A 22,437-nucleotide genomic window follows, 5' to 3' on the forward strand; every position below is an offset into this window, starting at 1 on the left:
CGGCTTGGAGGCCCAAGGTTTCCACATCATCTCTATGGTATTCTGTGTCCTTGGAGGCAGGACTGGAGTGAGGAGGACTCTGAAGGTCAAAAGAACTATCAGTACCACCAGAGGATCGCAGAACTTCCTCCTGGCCCAGGCATGGGTATAAAGTCAGACACTACTTTTGGAGGGTGAACCTGCCTCGCATTCCCTAAACACCCCTCTACTGGCAGGTGTGGAAGATGGGGAAGTGGGAGTGGCTTTTGTCAAGTTAACAGTTCTAATTTTTTTTTTTTTAGGTGTTCAGTCCTAGGCGACCACATTTTGATAGCCCTTAATCATTTACAGCATGCAGAGGAGACTTTTATAATTTTTTTTTAAATGGTGCTTTGCCTTCGTGTATGTCTGTGTAATATATGTGTATATGTCTGGAATCCACAAAGGTCGTAAGGGAGGATCAGATGCCCTGGAGCTGGAGTTATAGACAGCTGTGGGCCGCCGTGTGGGTGCTGAGAAGTGAACTTGGGTCCTCCAGAAAAACAGCCAGCTCTCCTAACTGCACACCACCTCTCCAGCCCCCAAAGAGCCTTTGAATTTCTCTGCACATGGCTATGGAGCCTTGTCGGTATGTGAGCCTGTGAGACCCCAGGTCTTACATTTTTTGTAAGACCTGGGGTCTCACAAGCCTTTGCACCGTGACAGTAACTGTGGAAAACCTATGGATTCTGACTCCTTCTCACTGGAAGGAATTGCCTTTTCCAGACCCAGAATCTGCAGTTTTACAAAAGCTGCTGAGGTAACACAGATTCCCCGGGAAGAACAGAGAGCCCCAGCCATAGGACACACAGGGATTTTAAACATCTCAGCCTTTCAAGGACAGCCCGTGCTCTGTCAGGGTAATAATGACTTTGTTGGCTATTTCTGATTGATTCTTTACCAAACTGCAGAGTTGTCTCCAGGATCTTTCTCTCAAGACTTTAAGGAGAACTGGGGAGTTCAAAGTGTAAGTCTAAGCTAGAACAGACAGAAGGAAAGAGGCAGGGGTGATTTAGCTGGGGGTGGGCTTGTCTGAAGGGTTTTGTTTGCCAAGTACTTATTTGAACTTGCTTTCCCCTCTCCCCCCACTTCCAGATCACCCCTCTCTTCCTCTACTGCTTAGGAATTCTTAGGGAATCCTTCCCGGTTCCGCCACATCTGCTTCCTCTTTCTGGGCTGGCCAGCTGTGTCTGCAGAAAGGTTGCCGGCCTCTCAGACGGGAGGGGGAACCCAGCTCCTTTCTACCACCCGTTTTGGGCAGGTAGAGAGAAAGCTCATAGCTCAGGTTTTGTTACCAAGCAACAGGGTTCCATTTGCCAATTGCCACCATTTCCTTCGCATGGTATTACAGGCCTTATTTTTAACATTTAGTTCAGAGAAATTGCCGTCATTATGTGCAGTAACTTCCTTTGGAGGTTACTCATTAACCTTAGGTATTTTACTGTGTAATTATAACTGCCAGTGCCCCAGGCTTGGAAAACCTTTGAACTCCTTAAGGTATTAGGGGATGGCAGAAAGGATATTATCTGACGTTTCTTCCTTTTCCAGTTAGGTTAATTTTGGAGGTGCCTGTATCTCCCCTCCCCGCCCCCCAAGGGAAATCTTTGCCCAAGCTTTCTTCCTCCTTTCAGGTATCAGACTCTGAACTAAACCGGTTCACGTCCAATTTCTTTGATACCGGGCCACAGTGAAATTGTTTCTCCTTTGTTTTAAAGTCCTGGGAGACACTGAGAAGTCCCGGTGGCTGGGAAGTGACTGGCAGGCACCCTTCGGCCTCCCGGGGCTCTGTGATGCCCCCACAGAATGGCTGGAATTAGATATCCCACACAGCCTTCTTTTGACACAACGGAAGGCCTCCTCTCGGCTTTCTGCAAGCCGCTTTTCACTCCCAGGCTCCGCGGGAGCCAGGTGCATAGCTTCATAATGCGCCTATTATACAAGCCAGGCTCAGTCGCCTTGGCTCACACAATGACCCTTCTGATCTAGCTACAACAGCGGGGATGGGTGCCAAGGCTTCGGTACCCACCCACTGCAGATTTAGGTATTCGCATCGGGTGTATTTGCAGCCCCTCTTAACTCCTTCAAAAGTGCAACCCCCCCTCCGTTTCAAGACAAACAAGAGTAACTGGGGCAAACCACCTGCGCGCGCAGCTCCCGGTCTTTCCGGCCTCCGCCCAGACATTCCAGGTAACCCGAGGAGGGCTGGGCAGCCACGTGACCATGTTGGCGAGGGAGCGCCTTACTCCAGCAGGGACAGGTGAGCCCCGCGCCTCGGTGGGAGCAGGCAGCAGGCGTTTTGCAAACTCAGGTCTGCACCGCCCCACTGCTGCTTTGATCGGGACAAATGAAAGGCTGGACTGGCATTTCGGCTTCACGGAGCTGAACCGCGGGATCCCAGCGCTGCGAGTCTCACCGAGGCCAGAGCGCTGCGCTGCCCACCCCGCAACGCCCGTCTTTCCTCTTCCGAATGGGGGGCAGCGAAGGACACTTCGGTTTACTTTAAAAGGCTCGGGGACTTGCTGCATTTTTCTCCCCCAAGTAAAGGGTTGGTGGAGATTTCTCGGACGGTAGGAACATGTTGTCACACGTGACCTAACAGCTCAGCTGCTCCAGCGCCCATTAGTCAATCAGCCCACACCTAGAGCACCCGGTGTTCCCTGAGTGCTTGGGAGAAGGTTGGTTGGCGCCCGCTCTGCTCTCCCAGTGTTTATGGGTTAGTTAAAGGTTGGGGAGGGGTAGGCGTATGAACTAGGGAGCCGCATGCCAACTGGGAGTGCTCCCCAGTGCCAGCCCTGTGTGGTTACCCTCTCTCATTTCTCCCTACACCTCATCAAGTTCGGTTATCGCCTCCACTCTGCAGGCATTTTCAGAGAAGTCATTTGCAGAAGCTCTCAGTGTGGCTGTTAGTCTGTGGCGGTCACACAGTCATCGGGGCCTGCTCCTGCCCACACTAGTTTGTCCTGGTTTTCATGTCTGCGGTCATGGTCCAGGACATTCTTTTCCCATTTCAGTTTTTCTCTTGGAGACAGGGTCTTATGCTTAGGCTGGCCTTGAACTTACTATGTTCCTGAGGATGACACCTTTAACTTCTCACTCATCCTCCTGCCTCCACTCGATGAGCTGGGATGACAGAACTTTCTTTAGTCGCTGTGTCCCTGACCCTGACCCTACTTCTGTTTTTTTCTGCTTTGGCTGTGTTGAGGAGCCAGACCCTAGTGAATGTGCTCTTGGGCCGTGGGTGGTCTTGTCCTGCCCCTCTGGAGTTTTATTTCGGAGGTGGGAAGTAAAGATCTTGCTCAAAACTGTGAAATCTGCAGAGCCGATCTTCACCAGGTGATCTTCTAAATCCCTCCCTCTGACGTCAGTGCCACCCAGTAGACCAGGCATCTTTAGCTCAGCTTGCCATATCGGGCCATTCACCTTCTGCACCATACCTCAAGAGCCAGACCGGATGTGGTTTCTCAAATAGGCCAGCATCTTGATACTTTATAATAGCGTGCAACCGCAGCCAATAGGGTTTTATGGGTACCACAGGGGGACCCATCCTTTCACCTGGTATGCAGTCTCCTCCAGATGCTGAGCTAATTACAGCAGTTCCTTTGTGCATGGAAATGAATGGGAAACGTTCTGGTGTTTGCAAGTTAACTCCAGGATGCTTGGCTTGGTCTTTATGCTGTGTCCTTAGTTCACATAGTGGGTGGGGATTGAGAACCCCTGGTCACCGCAGATTAGGCTCTGGACCTCTTAATTTACAGTTCAGTACCCGGAGCCTAAGGGCTTCATTCTGTATTTATGGAGTGCCTCTGGGTCACGGGGGAAATTGTTGAAAGCATCAGAAAGAACAGGGGCCTGTGCCTACCAGTCTAGGCCCAGCCACAGCCAGTCCTGTAAGCCCCACTCACCTCATCTTGAAGGAAACCAACTAAAAGTGTGGCTCTGAAATCAGAGCACCTGGAGAGATGGCTCAGAGGATAAGAGTGCTGGCTGTTCTTCCAAAGGTCATGAGTTCAATTCCCAGCAACCAGATGGTGACTTATAACCATCTATAATGAAATCTGGTATACTCTTCTGGCCTGCTGGCACACATGCAGGCAGAATACTGTATAAATAATAAATGAATCTTAAAAAAAAATACCCAACACCTCTTGCATTTGTGTTTTTTGTTTTGTTTCTGGTACTCAGGATTGCTGAGGATTGTGCAAGGTTGAGGTCAAATGGGGAAGATGATGCATGACAAACCCATGTCTGCAGAGCATGGCTAGGCTGCAGAGGGGCTAGTGAGGCCCATTCCCGCTCAGCTCCAGTAACTGGCCGGTGGCTCTCAGTGAGGACCCTGCTCCTTGGGAGTACCCATGAAGGGAAGAAGAAACCTGGAGATGACGACTCACTCCAGATACTGTTGCATCAAGAAGACGTTCTTTCATCGGAATTTGAGAGCCATTAGTGATGTTTTGAGGGCAGAGTTTTGATTCACTTACAGCTATGAATAATAAAGACTGATAATACAGAAACGATCTCTTCACAGGAAGAGACTCCCAGGAAGAGCTACTTGGAGCAAGTGTTCAAGCTCCTAGCATGGTTGGAGACCCAGGCTGCTCCAAGATTTTGGGTTTGTGTTCCAATGCATCACGTTCATGCTCACAGTTACCTCAGGGTTCACAGTGGCTGCCAGGCTCCTTCCACTGCCCCTGCATTCCAGGCTCATCAAGGGTGAAAGAAGGAGCAGCAAGCGGGTTGTTCAGCTCAGCTGGGCGGCGTTCCCAGCAGTCTCTGGTGAGTTACGTCATTGGCCAGAACTCAGCAAGATGCTGACCCTGTTGTTCTGGATGGTGCAACAGCCCGTTGGAAGAGTTCTCTTAATAGGAGAATATGGCTGGATCTTGAGAGGTATTGGGGGTCTCTGGGTTGGGAGTGGTGGTTAGAACTCTGGAATAGAGTGGTCTGTTTGGTGGCAGTGAGTGAGAAACCTGGGGATGGATGGAGGGAATGAAGACCTGGGCTTCAGAGACTGTGGATAGATGGGAAGAGCTTGACAAGGTTTTTTTAGTTGAGCTAAAGAAAAAAAGAGCAGTGCCCAAGGGAGAAGCTGATGTCATTAGTTGACATTAGGAAAGATGGTGGCTCAGGAGTCAGACCTGCTGAGCGTGTCCAGCAGGCTGCCCTGCGGCTGGTGCTCGGAGCTGTGAGGTGTGGACGTTTCCCAGTGAATACTGAACCCATCTATTTAAAAACATTCTAACGTCTGTAGGATGTCTGAAAGTGTCCTGTGTATTTTGGGGGTTTCCTTAGTTGCTACTCAGGGTTCTCTTGCCTGTTTCTGCTGCTGTACCGTTGGGCTTAAGGTCCTGAGAGTCACGGCAGAATAAGTGATGCTCTGGAGAGTGTGCCTCCCTTTTTCCTCTTCGCTCCCCTCCCCTCCCTTTCTCTGTCTCCTCCCTGTCTATCAGCCTATGTGGTTGTAGGAAGCATGAGTTCAGTGTCCCAGCTACAAAACCAGAATAACGCAAATTTTAGGATGCTTGCCTTCACATTGTATATTTTAATAAATTTGCGTATTCTACAGTACAAACCAAAATAATCCTCCAGCACCCCTCGGCTAAATCTACCTTTGTCTTATAGCCGAGGGCTTGCCAGTGTTCTCACTTGCCCTGCAGTCTGTATTCGAACCCGACTCCAATGCTAAGCAAGCACTGAGTATTAAGCAAGGCTCTCAGGGAGTTGGGTGGGAAAGGACCCTAGGGCTTCCACACACTGGTGGGGATCCAGCCCTGACGTCACCCTACACCCATAGCAGGTCTGCTGGTCCCCTGTTCCTGCCCCACCCTTGGGTCTTCTGTTCCTAGGCTGCCTCCTGCTGCCTTCCGAGTCCTGAACCTCACCTTCTTCTCTCTGAACCTTGCGTCTTCTTCCTCTCCCACTCTCATTCCACGTTTTCCATCATGTTTTGTGGGCACCAGACTCAGAACCACCCAGAGTCTGCCCAGGCCTACAGACTCAGAACCACCCAGAGTCTGCCCAGGCCTACAGACTCAGAACCTAGAGGGGATGGTGGGGAGATTCAGGGGTCTCTGGCTGTGTAAGCCCTCCTCAGGGATTCCCCAGCTTTGTTTGAGAAGGCCACAGGCTTAGCACGTGTCTACGCTTCGTCCCGTGCTGGTTCTTGAGATGCCCACACTCTGGCAGCCTTTGTCTTCAGCCCACTCAGAGACAGCTCGGCTCTGACCTCTCTCCTGGCATCCTACTCAGCCATATAACCGTATCCCTGGAAGGCCCCAGGTGCTTGGAAGAACCTTTCATACTAGCTTTTTGTAAATCTCCTCCTACCCCTTGAGTTAGACATTTTATCAACTACCTGTGTATTTGGTAAATGGGAGCACAGCCTAAGAGGAACATATGCCTTGAGCTTTACTTCGGAGGACACCATAATAAATGTGTAAAAGGTGTAACCTGGACTTGCTGTTTGTCTTACATTACTAGGACCCCTGGGTGGGAGGAGGGAAGAGAGAAGGGGTGGGGTCTGTGTTTGGCTATGAAAGTAGTCCCCGGACCCACAACTCCTGAAAAGAAAGGCAGGCTAAGGAGGGAGAGGCAGGAGGACCCAGGTGGTTCACTAGCGGGGCAGCCTAGCTGAATTGGTGAGCCCAGTGAGAGACCAGGTCTCAACAAAAACAGTGTGGAGGTCTCCTGAAGAGTGTCCCTCAAGGCTGACCGGCATGATTCACACTCATGCACACACAGTCATGGCCATCTTCTACCCCATTAACACAGACACATAGGAATTGTGTGCTGTTCACTGACTGTTCATTATTATAGAGCTGGGTGAGCTGAGGGTCAGGGAGTGTGGAAGAGAAGAAGCTGTGGGCTAAGGGAAGGAATGAGCATTTCTATGAAACACTGTGTCCCCAGGGGAAATGTGGAGCGGAAAAAGATGTACTCTGGATATTTTTCTTTAGAGAGTTACCAGAAGCGATGGCTCCCCTGGCCACGCTTTGTGTACATGAAGCAATACAAACATAGGGCGAGAAGGCCTCGTGAGAGAGCACTGAAAATCACTGTCCGCCAGCTGAGGGAGGACACTGTTGCTAAGGTCTTGCTGCGTTTCCAGTTGGGCTTGAAGGAATGCTTGTTCTGACAGAAGGAGACTTTGAACACGTAGCTTCCTCTTCCGTCCACCCCTCCAGGCACAGGTTAATGACCTGGGACTCTGGGGCAAGTTGCTTTCTCCCAGGAGCCTGCCCTGAAGCTGGAAGGGGCCCTGCCATTCCAGCTGTCTGAGCCTCCTCTCTGTCTGTCTGGCTTTGGCCTCTTAGGTTGGTAATGCCTCGCTTGAGTTGCTTGTCCAAACTGTATGTGCCGAGGGAGAAACATAACAGTGGGATCTGCTTGCTTCTTTTTCTGAGGAAGAAGAGATGGGTCCTGTGTTGCCGAGGCTGTCTATTCTGTGCTGGGCCTTGCTGATTTATTTTAACAGCATGTGGGAATGTCTAGTGAGCAGAAAAACTTTGTATCCCTGTCAGTGGTAGGGTTCACAGGCTTGTCTTCGCGGCTCCTGGAAATTACTAAGAGTTTGCCTAGCAACTGGCCTGGCCCTTCCCTGTCCTTACCACTGGTGCCCCCGGGACAGGTGGCCTCCAACACTGGACACTTCCTGATGTGGCTGATAGAGTAGTGTTCAGGACCAAACAAGTGCTTTTTTGAAAACAGTGGCAGTGTTTCCCTGGATGGGACCTGAGTCTGTCACTTCATCCAGTAAAATGAGGGAGAAGAAGCCAAAAGAAAAAAAAAAAAAAAAAAGAAAAACCTTAAAAAAAAAATAGCAGAGGCAGTAGGAAATGATGCTGGTTCAGGCTTGTTTTCCTGGCTCGTGTGGCCTCATTCCAGCCTGTTGCCATCGGCTCTGGCCTGTCTGTGGGACACCCTGGTGCAGGAGGCCTCAGAGGAAGGGAACTTCTACGTTTCTGTTTAACTGGGCTCCTTGCCAAAGCCTGAGTTCAAAGTGCAGTTTCCAGTAATTTGCCGGGCCTTCTCTGTGGGTTCACTGGGCCAGGACAGAAGCCTGCAAGCCCAAGTAATATTTCCTAATTGCTGTCATTCCTTGGGAAGAGAAGGAAGGTGGCTGAGGCACTCGCTGGTGGCTAGGGCTGTTTCCTTGGCTCCTGTAGCCGACTGGGCCTCTCTATTTCTGGCTATCCCCAGCCCTTCCTCTTCCATCCCATCCAGCCATGGGAGCCTGGCCCAGAATGAAGCTAGATTTTAAGCCTTACAGTTACCCCATTCTTAGAGCATTAAGGGCTTCGTGTGTTGTCTCTTCTCCCCTGCAACCTTCCCCTCGCCATGCCACTTCCCTGCCGACTCTCAGATCACAGTAATTGGGAGTGGACCTTTGTTGAGCAAAGGGGGGGGGGGTAATGGTGGAGCCTTACATCAGAGACCTGTCTGGTAGCACAGTGGCCTTTCTATCAGGCAGAGACACTCGGGGACAGTGTTTTAATAAATTGTCTTTTCTCTGGTTATGGATGAGTCACCTTTGACACTGGAAGGACCTGGCTCAAAGCTGTCTCCTTGCCGTTGAGCAAGGAGAATCTTAGGCCTCAGAGCTCCTCAGACCTGTCAGCTACAGAGGGCAGTGGCCTACCTCAGATAATCCCAAGGCCACTGCAACAAACCCTGGAGCACACAGGGAGTATGGGACAGTTCCAGCCCACAGTGTGTCCCCTGCCCTGTTCCTACAACATGCCTTCCCCCCCCCACTTTGCTACCCCTCTCACAGACTGGCTCTCCATAGTGCCTTTCCTCCAACCTGGAAACCTAGGTTTAGCAGTTTAACATTAAAACTCCTGTAGCAGTTGGAGTTGCTGGTGGTGATTGGGGGAATGCCCCTTATAGAGGAATTTGTCTGTATCTGCCTAAGAAACACCGTGCTGTTATAAAATAATGTTTAAACATTTCTATTGGACAGTCAGTGCCCCCTGAAACCATCTGAATAGGTGTCTGTACAATGACAAAATAGTTCATTAAAGCTTAAAAAATACTTTTGGTTCTATAGTTCTTATTAAGCAATTAATCGGCTTGTGTAACTTTATTCTTCTTTACTAAGTTGATTTTTTAAAAACAGTTTGCATTAGCTGGGCAATGGTGGTGCACACCTTTAATCTCAGCACTTGGGAGACAGAGACAGGTGGATCTCTGTGAGTTTGAGGCCAGCCTGCTGTACAAAGTGAGTTCCAGGACAGGGAACATAGAGAAACTCTGTCTTGAAAATCCAAAACAAACAAACTTACATAAGTGAATTGATTATAGTTGTTCTTATAATGTCTTTTGAACCCATGAAGAGTCTCAAATACCTCTGTAGTCTTTAGTTATAATTAAAACAAAAACAAAAAACAAAACGCCAGAACTTGTGACTAGTTGTCTTAAAAAAAAAGAAAATCCCAGGTGCCTTGCCTTGGTGTAGGCAAATCTTGGGGGTGATGAGAAGAGATGCGTTTTAAACTTCTGCAGAGAGCTGGGTGAATGGCTCCATTGATGAAGTGTGTGCCAGATGATCAGGAGGGCCTGAGTTTGCATTCCCAGCACCCAGGTAAAAAGTGGGTGCAGTAGGCAGCGCACTTCCATAATCTCCGCTCTGAGGAGGTGGAGGCAGGGGCATCCGTTGGATTTGCTGGCCAGCCAGCCTAACTGATCCAGGTCCAGGGAGTGACTGTGTCATGAGAAGGAAGATGGCAAGGGGCGGCAGTGTTGACTTCTGGTCTCTGTCTGTGCATTCACGGGTACCTACAGGCACACGTGTGTGTACACACACACACACTTCTCCCTCTCTTAAATGTGAGTACACATTGTGATGAAATGAAACCAATTTTAGACTCTCGGACAAAGGTGCTCATCACAGGTCGGATCTCTCGCGCAACTGGCCAGCTGCTGCACGGCCCTTTGGAAGAGAACCCCAGGAGTCTCGAGGAGATGCGAGCCGCTTCTGTGTTCCTGCTGGCGGCTGCGGTCGGTCGTCCGGTTAGCTGGAGGTAGAGCTTTCCAGAAATAGCGCCGACAGCTTCGTTTGCTTCCGAGGCACCTAAGAAGCCAGGATAGTTTTCAATCTCCTCGAGGCCAGAGGTCCTGAGGTTTCAATTGGAGAAAGTACCATATGCTGAGCGAACTGCCCCTCCCCCGCGACACCTCAGGGGAGTCTGTTCCCCACACATCCTCCCTCACGGAGCTGTGACACTCCAGTGAGGAGACCAACATTTGGTTCCTTTGTGAACCCCGCCCCCACCCCTCCAAAAGTCACCCAGATGGGTGGTGGGAATGACACCTGAAAAGCTCGGGAAGATCTAAGATCTGAGGGAAAAGTATTTTCATGTTTATACAAACTTGAATGCCGTATTTAAAACTTCACTAATGTATTAAAAGGACCGAGGGGGTTAGTCGGCTTTTAAAACAAACAGACCTTCAAACATTTTAGAAACGGGGCGGATGTTGGAGGGTTTGGATGGCAGAGGGACTTCTGGGGCCCTGCGATCAGCTTTTGCTGTTATGTTTGGGTATCTGGGAAACACTTAAAACAGCCTCACTGTGACAACCCATCCTCCCTCCCTGTTTGGTATAAGGTTCACCAGTCACAGTTCCACAGTCCTGAAAGGTCCACCACTGAGAGAGTGAGGTAGGCCGTGAGCTGCCTCTCCTCTCCACACTGAGGAAGGCAGCCATGTAAAGGACTGGGTGAGCCTTTCAGAACATCGCAGGAAGGGAGAGTGATGCCAGACGTGTGTTCAGAATGTGAAAATGTGGATAATCACAGGAGTGGCAGTGGGGCCCTGTGCAGGTCATGCTTCCCCTGGGAGGTGTGAATCCAGTTATAAATATTCACCTGAGGCGTTTCTGCAAAATCAGTATTGATTCTACTTTAATTTAAAAAGAAAAGAAATGTTATTAGTTTTTGCTTTGTGTGTATGGGTGTTGGCCTGCGTGTATGTGGGTGCACCGTGTGTGTTGTCCCGGATGTCAGAAGAGGGCAACTGATCCCCTGGAACCGTCCTTACACACAGTTGTTAGCTGCTGTGTGGAGGCAGGAGATTGAACCTCAGCAAGAGCTGACAAGTGCCATGAACCGCGGAGCCATCTCTTCAGCCTCCAGATTCTACTTCTTATCCCATCGCTTCCTCTTCATTTTCTTTGTTTTGTGTTTGTTTTTCTTCCAGCTCAAGATCTGCAAGCCACAGACAACAGAATGGAAAGCAGGGAACTGAAATCTAAGGGTTGCTTTCCACATCATGAGAGCCCCACAGCACCGCTGGCATGAAGCACCCCGACACCAAGCTCAGAAACACGGAGCCACAGCTCTAGTTCATGTGCTCTGAGAGAGGGCGATTTATCGGGCAGTTTGTACCGTTCTCAGGGCAGAGCTCTGGACTCCTCTGCCGCCTCCACCCAGCAGGGATTTGGTCATCTCCTTAAGTGTGACCTCATAGTTTCATTTAAAAGGAGTTTTCCTAATACGTTGAAAAAAAAAAAATACAGTTGAATCATGGCATGACCCTGTTGTGTAAAGCGAGATATCTGGTCCCGTTTCCCTGTGGCTGCGGGTTCTGGGTTGGAGGGCCAAGCGGTACAAAGCCGCTTCTTTCATGAAGACCGCTGCCTTTTTCTTTATTTCCAAAGTGGCCCTTAGATAGCTTAGCCTAAAAGCTACACATCTGGACTGTTATTTAAAACTTCCAACTCTGTTTTGTCTCTCCCCCATTACCCCAACTGCCTTGGCTTTTTTATGTGGGTTCCTGGGATCCGACTCAAGTTGTCAGGGCTGAGTGTTGAACACTTTTACCTGCTGCTGAGCCATCTGGCCGGCCCCCCTTTGTTTTTTTTTTTTTTTTTTTTTGAAATGTTTAATACCTGGATTACTAACTGTGAGTAGAAACAGCAAGTTCTTACAGTGTCTGTGTTAACATTCCAAACATACCCCCTTTCTTCCAAGATCATCATATCCATTATTATTTAAAAAAAATAACCCAACTTTTAAAACTCGAATGACTTTTCCAAGCCAGCGCTCTAATCTCAGATATAAATCTTCCTCCGTCAAGAAAAGGACATACTCCAGGCAGTGTGTCGGAAGAATCTAAACTCAAGTGAGACAAAAAACTGGAAAGGTTAGGCATGGGATTATTTCCCCAGCTTTTGCTTAGGAAACAGGTTAAATGAAAACCTGCTTTCTGGGCCCCGTCTCGTGTGCAGATGTGTAAAGTGAGGGTGGTTCCAGCAGAGGATGCCATCCTTCCTCAACAGTTCTGCAGGCATGCTGCGGGCAGGCGTGTCTGTACGCTGGCCTCCTTCTAGCCTGGCGTCAGGGTCTGTCTGATTGTTAGGTCCCTACTGGCACACCCTGCCCTATACCTATACCTTTATACTTTTACAGAACAGATTCAGTCATACATCAGGATGAGTTTAAAATACATTGGTGAGCGTGTCAGAGAGGTGGTTACAGCAAGATGGAAGAAGCTTGGCTATAGGCCTAAAACGCTATTTGATGATATTCTTAGCTTTTGGATTGGTGGAATCCAGGGGTCTGTTATACATCCCAAGACAATTTTGTCTATTAGTTACAGGATGTTAGTTTCCGAAACAGAGGTGGGCGAAGAATTCAGGGGCTAAAGCTAGCACAGGATAAGGTAATTAGCCTTTGGACCTGCGACATTCCTGTCTCTGGCCCCTCACTCAGTCTCCACAGACACAGCTTCTTTCCAGGAATTCGTGTTCACAGGTGGCTTGGAGTGATTCTGTGATGTATTGTAAATACACAACTTGCCTTGTGTGTGTTTACGAGTTCTCTAAATACTGAGCATTGTCAAGAACTTGTGACAGTCGCACAGGACTAACACGGAGAAGATGTGGGATGGTTACATTGGAGAAGCTATGGATGGTAGGTTTGGGTGGTATGCGTCTATTTTTTATTTTTTTTAACATTTATGTATGTATTGTGGGTATATATGTGTACTACAGTGCATGTGTGGAAATGTGCATGTCAGTGGGAAATTTTGGGGAGTCTGTTCTCTTCCCCCTACCATGTGGGTCTCAGGACTGAACCTGGATCATGGGTCTTGGGAGCAAGTGCTTTTGCTCACTGATCCACTTTCTGACCTGCTGATCCATCTTCTGACCCGCTGAGCCACCTCCTGGCCGTGGTTGTATTCTTTTGCCCGATGCTCCTGACAATCCTTTAGCTTCTCAGAGGTTGCCACGATTTTTCGTGCTAGCAGCCTCTTTACTTAGACACACTTAACTTTCCTCAGTTTCTTCTGTAAGCTCAGTTTTGTTCAACTTCCAATTTTCTTCAGCAGGTGTCAGGATCAAACCCAGGGCTTCACTCAGCTAGGTTCAAGTCTGCAGCCCTCTTTTTAAAACGTTCACTTTCAGCCAAAGGTATTGGTGCAGGCTTTTAATCCCAGCACCTGGCTGTCAGAGGCAGGCAGAGCTCTGTGAGTTCAAGGACAGCCTTGTCTAGGTAGTGAGTCCCAGGACAGGCTGAGCTACATAGTGATACCCTGGCTCAAAACAAAACAAGACCAAACAAAACAAAAAAACCACCACCACCAACACATTAACATGTATTGAGGTTCAGCGACTCATGTCTGTAATCTCAGCACTCTGAAGGCTGAAGCAAGTTTTAGCCATACATGCCCTGTTTATGGTCAAGCATCTCACTGACATTTATTTTCTGTGCTTTGATCAGTGTGTGAACCACCAGCTACTGCACAAAGAAACATGGGGGAAGTCTGAGCACTACACTAGTTTATACTGTGGAGAGACAAATTTAGGAGGCAGTTTGGTACAGTATCCATTTAGTGAAATAGTAGTCAGTTTACCCGCGTGCCCTGTGAATTACCAAACCATTCCCAACTATGTGTTTTTGGATAGATTTACTACGGAGCAGACCTTAAATCCAATCAGAAAGTGGTTGGTTATCCCCGAAACATTTGTGCCACCAGTGGGCGTATTTTGCCATGCTGATGATTATTGTAGTTCAGAGGGCTCCCTGATGGATAAAACTACTGGTGACGCCTCCCTTCCCACCCAGAATTCTACATAGTTCCTTCCTGTACGGTAAGAGCTAGTCAACAGGGAGGAAGCTTTCTAGTCAGTACCAACTCGATTTCTCCATGATCTGTGGCCAAAGCACCGTATCTTCAAGCGATAGGGTCTTACCGTCAAGTTCTGGTGGACCCTTTGGCAATGACTTGTATTGTTTCGGGGGAGGGCTGTCTCAGGGTCACCCCTCACCAATAATTTGAGGGAAGCTCTCCCATTCTTGGCACTGGCACCAACTGGCCTTTTAGTTGTGGGTTCTAGAGCTTGGACTTGAGGCCGTGCGATTGCAGGACGGGTGCGCCCCTGACTGAGTTGACGCCTCAGCTCTCGCCCCTGCGCTGCCTCATGTCTGCAGTGAATACCCTGGGAAAAGGTGTTCAGGTTTGTGAGATGAGGTGTTCGTCTGTGAAATGAGGACAGCAGTGAAGTGAATTTTTTAACGCTTTGGTGGGACTTCACTGAGACAGTACACAGTCAGCAAGCGTATCTGGCGACCCTGTACACAGTGGGTCGGCATGCAGTGAATACCAGTTGTTTCGTGACGCAGTAACAAGAAGGGCCTAAACATTACTGAGCCTGGAGGTGTTCCCTCCATAAACACTTTGCTTTAGGGTAAAGTGTATACAGCACATGTAATCACATGTGCTACTTTTATAAATCCAAATCTAATAACAACAAATATATATATATATATGATTAAATCTAGGATTTCATGGATGGAAGTAAAGTACTCTATCCCCGGGCTACATCTATAATTATATTTATATTTTCTTGGATGTAGGAGAGCTAGACTGAGGGGTAGGAAAATGAAAAAGAGGAAGCTGAAAAATGAAATGACCGAATCATATATTTATCTTATCAATGTGTTACTGGTACTGTGATAAAAGTAACATATGAGACACATATGTGTGCAAACACCATAAGTACTCAATGGAGTCTTAAAATATTAATGGGCTTGTCTCAGAGGTGCTAGGATTCCCAGTGGATTTCCTTCCTCACATGCTGGTTTATTGAATTTTTTAGAATAAGCACAAATTATTTATGCAGTCGAGGGAGAAAAAACAGTCAAATCTTTTTACTGTTGGGAAAGAATAAAGCAGCAGTTCATTTCCATGGCTCTCTCCAAGTGGAAGAAAGGGGCCTTTGGAGTTGGCAGAGTCACTGGGAGGAAACACCAGGGCATGAGGTCTGAACAGAAGGCGGATTTGTGCTGTGTGCATCCCATGCCTGCCACCTCAGTCTTCTGTGGGAGTGTGTACCAGGGCAATAGAAACACAGGTTAACACATCCTCAGATTTCTGAAAACACATAAAAGTGAGTTATAGATACTGATATTTATGCACGACTCAGCCAACAATGGTTGCAAGGGCTCCAAATCTACAAAGGTCTTTGTAAAATACCGTGAATGATAGTTTTGATTATAAACTTCTGATCCCAGCCAGTTGCAGTTCTAGCTCCAGGGGGACCCACCCTGGGACCCCCCTCCTCTGGACTCTACACTCACATGCATGAACCTTCACACAGCTACAGGTATATATACACATAATTAAAAATAAGTCTAAAATAGTTTTTATTATTCTCTCATATATTGCATCCTAATCATAGTTTCATCTCTCTTCCCTTCCCTAGTCTCTCCCCACTGTGTCCCCACTCCCTGAGAGCCATCTCCCCCCAACCTCTCCTCAAAACAGAACAGGCCTCCTAGTGACATCAACCAAACTCTGCATACGAAGCTGAAATAAGACTGGGCACATCCTATCATGTAAGGCATGAGGCAACCCAATAGGAGGACGGTTCCACAAGTAGGTGAAAGAGACAGGGACAGCCCTTTCCACTCCCACTGTCAGGATTCCTGCAAGAACACCAAACTACTCAGCCATAATTTATGGCAGAGGACCTAGATCAGACCCCACCAGGTTTCCTGATCTCTGCGAGCCCCATGAGTCTTGGTCAGTTGATTCTGTGGGCTGTGTTCTTGTGGTGTCCCTGACCCTTCTGCTCCCTCCAAGCCTTCCTCCCCCTTCTCCCCATCACTCCTTGAACTCCTCCTAAGGTTTGGCTGTGGGACTCTGCATCTGCTCCCATCAGTTGCTGGGTGAGGTCTCTCTGATGAGTATGTTTGGCTGTGGCCTCAGAACACTCTGCAGGCAGGACAAACTGTAGGTTAAATGTTTTGTGGCTGGGTTGGTGTCCCAGTCTGTCCACTTGAGGCCTTGCTTGGTTACAGAATATGGCCAGTTCAGGCTCCCTGTCCCCCATTACTAGGAGGCTTGGCTACGGTTACTCTGGTAGTAAATCTAAAATCTTAAAAACCAAAATTTTCCTGTTAAATTTCATCAGTTCTAAGAGATGGTTGGTGATGTCATTCGGTGGTAGAGCACTGGTTTGCCAGGCTTAGGGCCCAAGTCTATTTCTAGCACCGCCAAGCAACAGCTTACAAGGCTGAGATTCAGTATATATGTGTAGAGGTCAGGATACAATATTCTTCAGGCACCCACGGGTCCTTTCTTTGGTTTGTTTGTTTGTTTGTTTAAGAGTGGGTAACGCTCTTACTCTGTGGTCTGGAGATTGCCAAGTAGGCTAGGCTGGCAGGTCCTTCAGCCCAGGGATGCCCCTCTTCCTCCTCCTCATGCCGGGATTACAATAGTGAGCCACCGCACTTCCCATGCCCATCTGAGGCAGCCATCTCCCCAGCTCTTAGGAGTTCCTCAGTTTACGCCTGGCTGGCTCTCTCTTCCACGGGCAAGTCTCCATCCTCCTGCTTTATTCAGTGTGCATCTTGTAGTAGCCATCAAATACCTGTGTTTTCCTTCACTCGTGCCCGTCTAACTCCTTTTCTCCTGAACCCTACTCCTCCCTTGTGCTTGGGCTCAAAGCCATCATCACTGGAAGGGCTGGTGCAGTGACCCGTCCTCGGGGGCTTCTCTGCGTCCTTCACATCCTGCTTCTTCTTGCAAGGATGCCCAGGGCAGCTTCATGGCCGCCCGCCCTTGATCCCTTACCACAGACACGCTCTTCCTCACATGCCGCTCCTTCTCCTTCAATTGGCAAACCTCCCGAGGATCTTGAGCCTTTTCCTTCCTTGTTTTTCCAGTTCCTAGCGTGTTGCCTTGGCTATGGTTAGCATGCAGTAAATATTTGCTGAGTGCTAGATAGGACTTTTCTTGAAACCAGAAGTATGTGGCAATCCTGCAAATCCTGCAATTAGTGCATGTGTCAAGGCCCTTGAGTAGAAACCAACTGATTTGCATAAAAATCATCTGTCTAGATTAGAATGCCTTGCATAAACATGGAGGCTTCCTGTGATTTTCCGTGCCTTAAAAAAACAAAACAAAACTGTGTAAACCCTGTGACGGGAACCTACATCTGACACGAGTGAGAAATGAAACCACATGAAAGACATTAAAAATTCTGAGACCCAGGAACAGGAAAATATTAATAAAGATTAATAGCCGCTAACACTTATATGGATTTTATTATGTGCTAGATTGTCAAAACGCTTTACATAGATGAAGTCACTCCATCCTTTAGGCAACCCCAGAGGGAGGCTCGCTGTGATTGGCCCAGTGCCACAGAGGGTGAAATGCAATTGAGCTGACTCTGCGCATCCCTACAAGGGATTTTTAAGCTGCTTAATTGAAATGTGAATGGTTTTGTGATCTTTTATCTTGTAAATTTTCCTATGTGGCTTCATCTACACAAAGTCTTCATTCTTAAGTACAATATAAATGAGAACACAGTGTACTCAAGGTGGCATGTAAAAGTAATAAACTGGGTTTAAAGAAAAATTAGTAAATGTGACCTCCCTCCCCAGCTATTCCCCTCCAAAAAAAAAAAAAAAAAAAAAAAAAAAGAAGAAAAGAAAGAAAGAAAAAAGAAAGAAGGTAAACACCCTTAGGATTCTTTCTCTGCCCCTCTGTGAGAATGTTTCTTAAAGCTAGGATCTGTTTCCTAGAACTCCAGTCTCCCCTATTAACAGCTACATCTGGTTTTAAAGCAAAGGCAGCTTTATTAGCTCACTCCTTCCGATGCTGTTGGCTGTGCATGGTTCCCCTGAAGGCTGAAGATTTACTGGCAGCAAAGGATGCTCAAAAGTATGTTCTTATAGTCTCCACAGAGAATTCCAATGGTTCCAAAAATGCCCTCACTTTCCTGTTATCTCAGTTCTTAAGGGTAAAGCCATCTCCCTAAGCGAGTTACTTAAAATGTACTAATGTGTATGTATATCTGTGTGTGCTCTGTGTGTGCAGTTCCCACGCAGGCCAGAAGTCAGACACCTTGAAGCTGGAGTTATAGGTGGTTGTGAGGCACTGGACATGAAAGCAGATGCTCTGATCCTCTGCATGAACAGCAAGTGCTCTTGCCTGCTGAGCCGTCTCCCCAGCCCCTTCACAAACTATTTCATCCTTCTTTTTCTGGATGAAGATAGAGGGTGGTTAGGTTTGGCCCAGCTTCAATGATCAACATACAATGAAATCTCTTTCCAGATAGGCAGTAAAGACTTTTTAGGCAGGAACTGGTTAAAATTTGTGTATTCGGAGAAGAACCATGACGTTTGAGGAAGCAGGGATGTTGGCTGTTTTCCTCTGCTACAACCAGCCATGCAGACCTCCTTGTAGGGGCCTGGCTATCTCTACTGCGGCCAGAAGAGCATGCCCTGCTTTAGCCTCAGGCAGAGAGATAATAACAGCATGCTAGCCTGGTAGTCTGTGTGCTGGAAGGGTTTATGAGGAGGAAGTCCGCAATTACATATTTCTGGGCAAACATTAACCAAGATTGAAACCTAGATTTGAAGAGAAATAGCAGGCTGGAATCTTGAGCTGCCCTGGGTAGCTGTTCTGCGGCCTGTGAACAGTGGTTAAACACTCTTCTGAGAGCGAGATAGAACCTACAAGCTGGCGAGAAACTTCTGTCACACCTGTCCCCAGCATGAGGCTGTAACACACAGCCACTGTTGATGAGGCATGATGGGAAACTCTTGCTACTTCCATAACCAAGGCTAAGGCACCACACAGGGCCCATTGTTGCCCTGATACTGATGACCGAATCCATTCATCCCTGTGGCTTCCCAGCTGCCACTGTGCAACTGAGAGGCCTCTTCTTGGCAGTGTCACCCGAAGCATCTCAATCTTTTCCCGCCATCATCAGAACAATTTTGGCTCAACACTGTGGTTTTGTAAATTCCAGTTTTAAAATTTCTTAGACGGAGCCCCGATGTGCCCAGTTGGGCTAGGCAAACTTAAAAAGAAACCATGGAGCTAAAGTTAGCTCGAAATCAAGATGGTATAGTGAATGTTCTTTCTATTCCAGGCAGACCACAGTCATTATATGGAGGGCATCTGTGTCTTGACCCTACCATGCACTTTAGGGAGGAGAAGGGCAGGGGAAGCCATCAAATAAAGAATCCAATGGCTTCCCAGACAGACAGCCTGATGAAAATAACATATTTGGGGGCTTTTTATTCACCCACTCTAGTTCCCAAATAAAAGACTGAGACTTATTAGACTTATTAATAAGCTTTAGTCTGAGTAATTAGGAAGACATTTGTTTACAGCAATCCTCTGGCTACCTCCCAGCCACATGCTCCAAGTTACTTGACATATTGGTCCTGCTTGGGTTGTTTCTGGTCCATCAAGTCAATTGCTCATGGAAATGTCCTCTCTCTATCTCTTCTTTCTTTTTTTCTCCTTTCTTCCCACATCATAGTCCTTACTTGAGACCCTGAGACTGGGAATGGAAGTCCCTTCTACTTATTTCCTCTGTCCAGAATTCACTACCCAAGCTTATTAACCAAGCAGAGATAATTGGGGAGCAAAGTTTACACAACATTTATTGGTATACGTGACAATGCCCTTGTCTGGACTGCAACCAGATCTTGGGGCCCAGAATTCAACGCAGACTATCAGATCAACCCCCAACAGAGAGAGACACAGAGAGAGACAGAGACAGAGAGAGAGAGAGGGACCGAGGCAGAGACAGAGAGACAGAGGGAGAATCAGAGAAAGAAAGAGAGAGAGATTGAGAAGAGAACTATAATAAAGAAGAAAAGGAACTTGGGACTCATCCTTTTGGTGCAGGCCCAGCTCCCAGGGTCCTTCCTTGCTCTCCATTCCTTCTAGCCCATTTCCATTTCGTTTTGACTCCCCACCAACCCACAGATCAGATCTCTACTAGGGGCTCACAACCACCACACATAGCAGGGACTCAGGAACCATACAGCCACCATGGTTGGCTAGGACCAGAGTGGGCAGCCGAGGAATGGAACACCTACCCAGTAAAGGCAAGCAAGACCAGGTCTCCACACTAAGAAACATTTCAAGCGTCATAACTCCGATGCCTGGAGCCCAGCTCCAAAACACAAACGCAGACAACCAAGACAATTTACCTCCTCGTGTCTCCTACCTGACCACCGTGATGAAAGCTGATTTCAACAATGGAAACAGAAGAAAGCATATGCACTCATGGAAGTTGAACAACTCACTACTGAATAGAAATTGGGCTAAGCTGGAAACTTAAACCTTTCTGGAATTGAATGAAAATAAAAATGTAACAGACCCAAACTCATGAGACCCAATGAAAATAGTTCTAAGAGAGATAAGCTCACAATACTAAGTGTTACATCAAAAGACTAGAGAGATCTCATTTTAGTAACAGGTACACACCTGAGAGCTAAAACAAAACAAAAGACAACAAACAACAGCAACAAGACAAAAATAATGCCTAAAAAGAGAAGAAATAATTGAACTTAAGGCTCAAATCAATGAACTAGAAACAAAATAACACACATACACACACACACACACACACATCAATGAAACAAAGAAGTAGATCTTTGGGAAAATCAACAAGATTAACAAACTTCTAGCCAAATTAATGAAAAAGGAGGAGGGAAAAATCTAAACTGATAAAACTGGAGATGAACAGGAAAACATTATAACAGACACTGGGGAAATTCAGAGAATGCAAGTCTCACATGTCCTAAGTTTCACTCTCAATCACCTGCTTCTCAATTCCCCCATCACCAATAGACAGGAGTCAGACAAAATACCTCTTACCTTCTCTCTCTACAGGTCCCCCCCCTTTTCTAGTGAACACAACAATGAATACTCAGGCGAGAATGACAATAAAAAGAGGATAATGGCATACTTGGAAGTCAGCAGCAGGGACTGTAAGGAACCTGGTGTTGCCAGTGTAGATGTCATAACCCATGGAGCTTCCCCCATGACACACCTGAAGGCCAGCGCACAGCCTGACATCAAGTAGGCTTGTGCCCATGCCCTGTCACCCCAATCAAGCTAATGAAATGGTTAACAGGTGTTGTGTGTGACTATCTAAGCCAAGCAAAAGCCACCATCTTGGGGAATTTAGTCAGCTGTGTCCCCTTGCAATAGAATTGTCCCAGCTGGGCTTACTGGCTGTTTATACCCTGTTTATATGGAGGATTAGAGTGGGTTATAAGACCCCCACCCGAGTGTCCAGACTTCTTGGTGAAGAAAGACTACAAGGAAGCTTTGCCCTTATTTTTTTCGTGGTGACAGAAGTCAAACTCTAGAGTGCCAAGTCTTTAGAGAAGATCCCATCACCCTTAATCAGCTGGTAAGGACTGCAGGATCTATGGCCATTTTGAGAGCCATCCTCTGCACTAACTTAAGCTAAGAGGAGTTGGGGCCATCTGTCTGGAAAGACATTGGTTTCTTTGTTTGATGTCTGCACCCTACCCCCTGCCCTTCTGCTCCCTAGCATCTGTGGTAGAGACAAGACACAAGACAAGACATCCTGCTCTTCCATATAATGACTGTGGTCTGCCTGGAGTAGAGAAAACATGTGCCACTCCATCTTAATTTCAAGCTAATTTTAGCTCCCTGGATTCCTTTTAGGCTTGCCAACTTAAAAGAACCCTGGGTGCTGGGGGCTGGGGGCTGGGTTTGCACCCAGGATGAGTACCAAGTTCCTTTTCTTCTTTAATTATAGTTCTCCCCCTCTGTATGCCATCTATTTGTCTCTCTCTGTGTGTATGTGTATGTGTGTAAGCAAGTCCGAGGGCAATCACAGGTGCCGCCTTCCTTGTTTTTGAGACAAGGCCTCTCACTGTCCTGTAACTTGTCATATAGGCCAGACTAAGCTCACCAGCAAAGCCCCAGGTTCCTCACCAAATGAGCCATCTCCCCAGCCCTAATTATAGTTTAATAACATCAGGCTCAAAGCCAATGGTGTGTCTTGTGTTAGTTATTTATTTTTGGGGCTTGATTTATGGCCGACATTTTATAAACACACCACAGATTCCTGTAGAGCAGGTGTGGCAAGCTCTACGGGTCTCCTACATTCGCGTTCGTCAGTTATTTA

At 47.5% G+C, this 22,437-nt stretch overlaps 1 long non-coding RNA gene across 1 annotated transcript; it reads left to right on the forward strand.

Moving 5' to 3' along the window:
• The first annotated feature begins 2,136 nt into the window (after positions 1-2,136).
• Positions 2,137-12,906, forward strand: LOC110545891 (uncharacterized). Its single transcript, XR_002476278.2, has 3 exons — positions 2,137-2,275; positions 4,201-4,791; positions 11,214-12,906. It is a non-coding gene; the product is annotated as an uncharacterized LOC110545891 (long non-coding RNA).
• Positions 12,907-22,437: the final 9,531 nt, after the last annotated feature.

This window comes from Meriones unguiculatus, chromosome 2 (genome assembly GCF_030254825.1).
Source record: "Meriones unguiculatus strain TT.TT164.6M chromosome 2, Bangor_MerUng_6.1, whole genome shotgun sequence".
NCBI lineage: Eukaryota > Metazoa > Chordata > Mammalia > Rodentia > Muridae > Meriones > Meriones unguiculatus.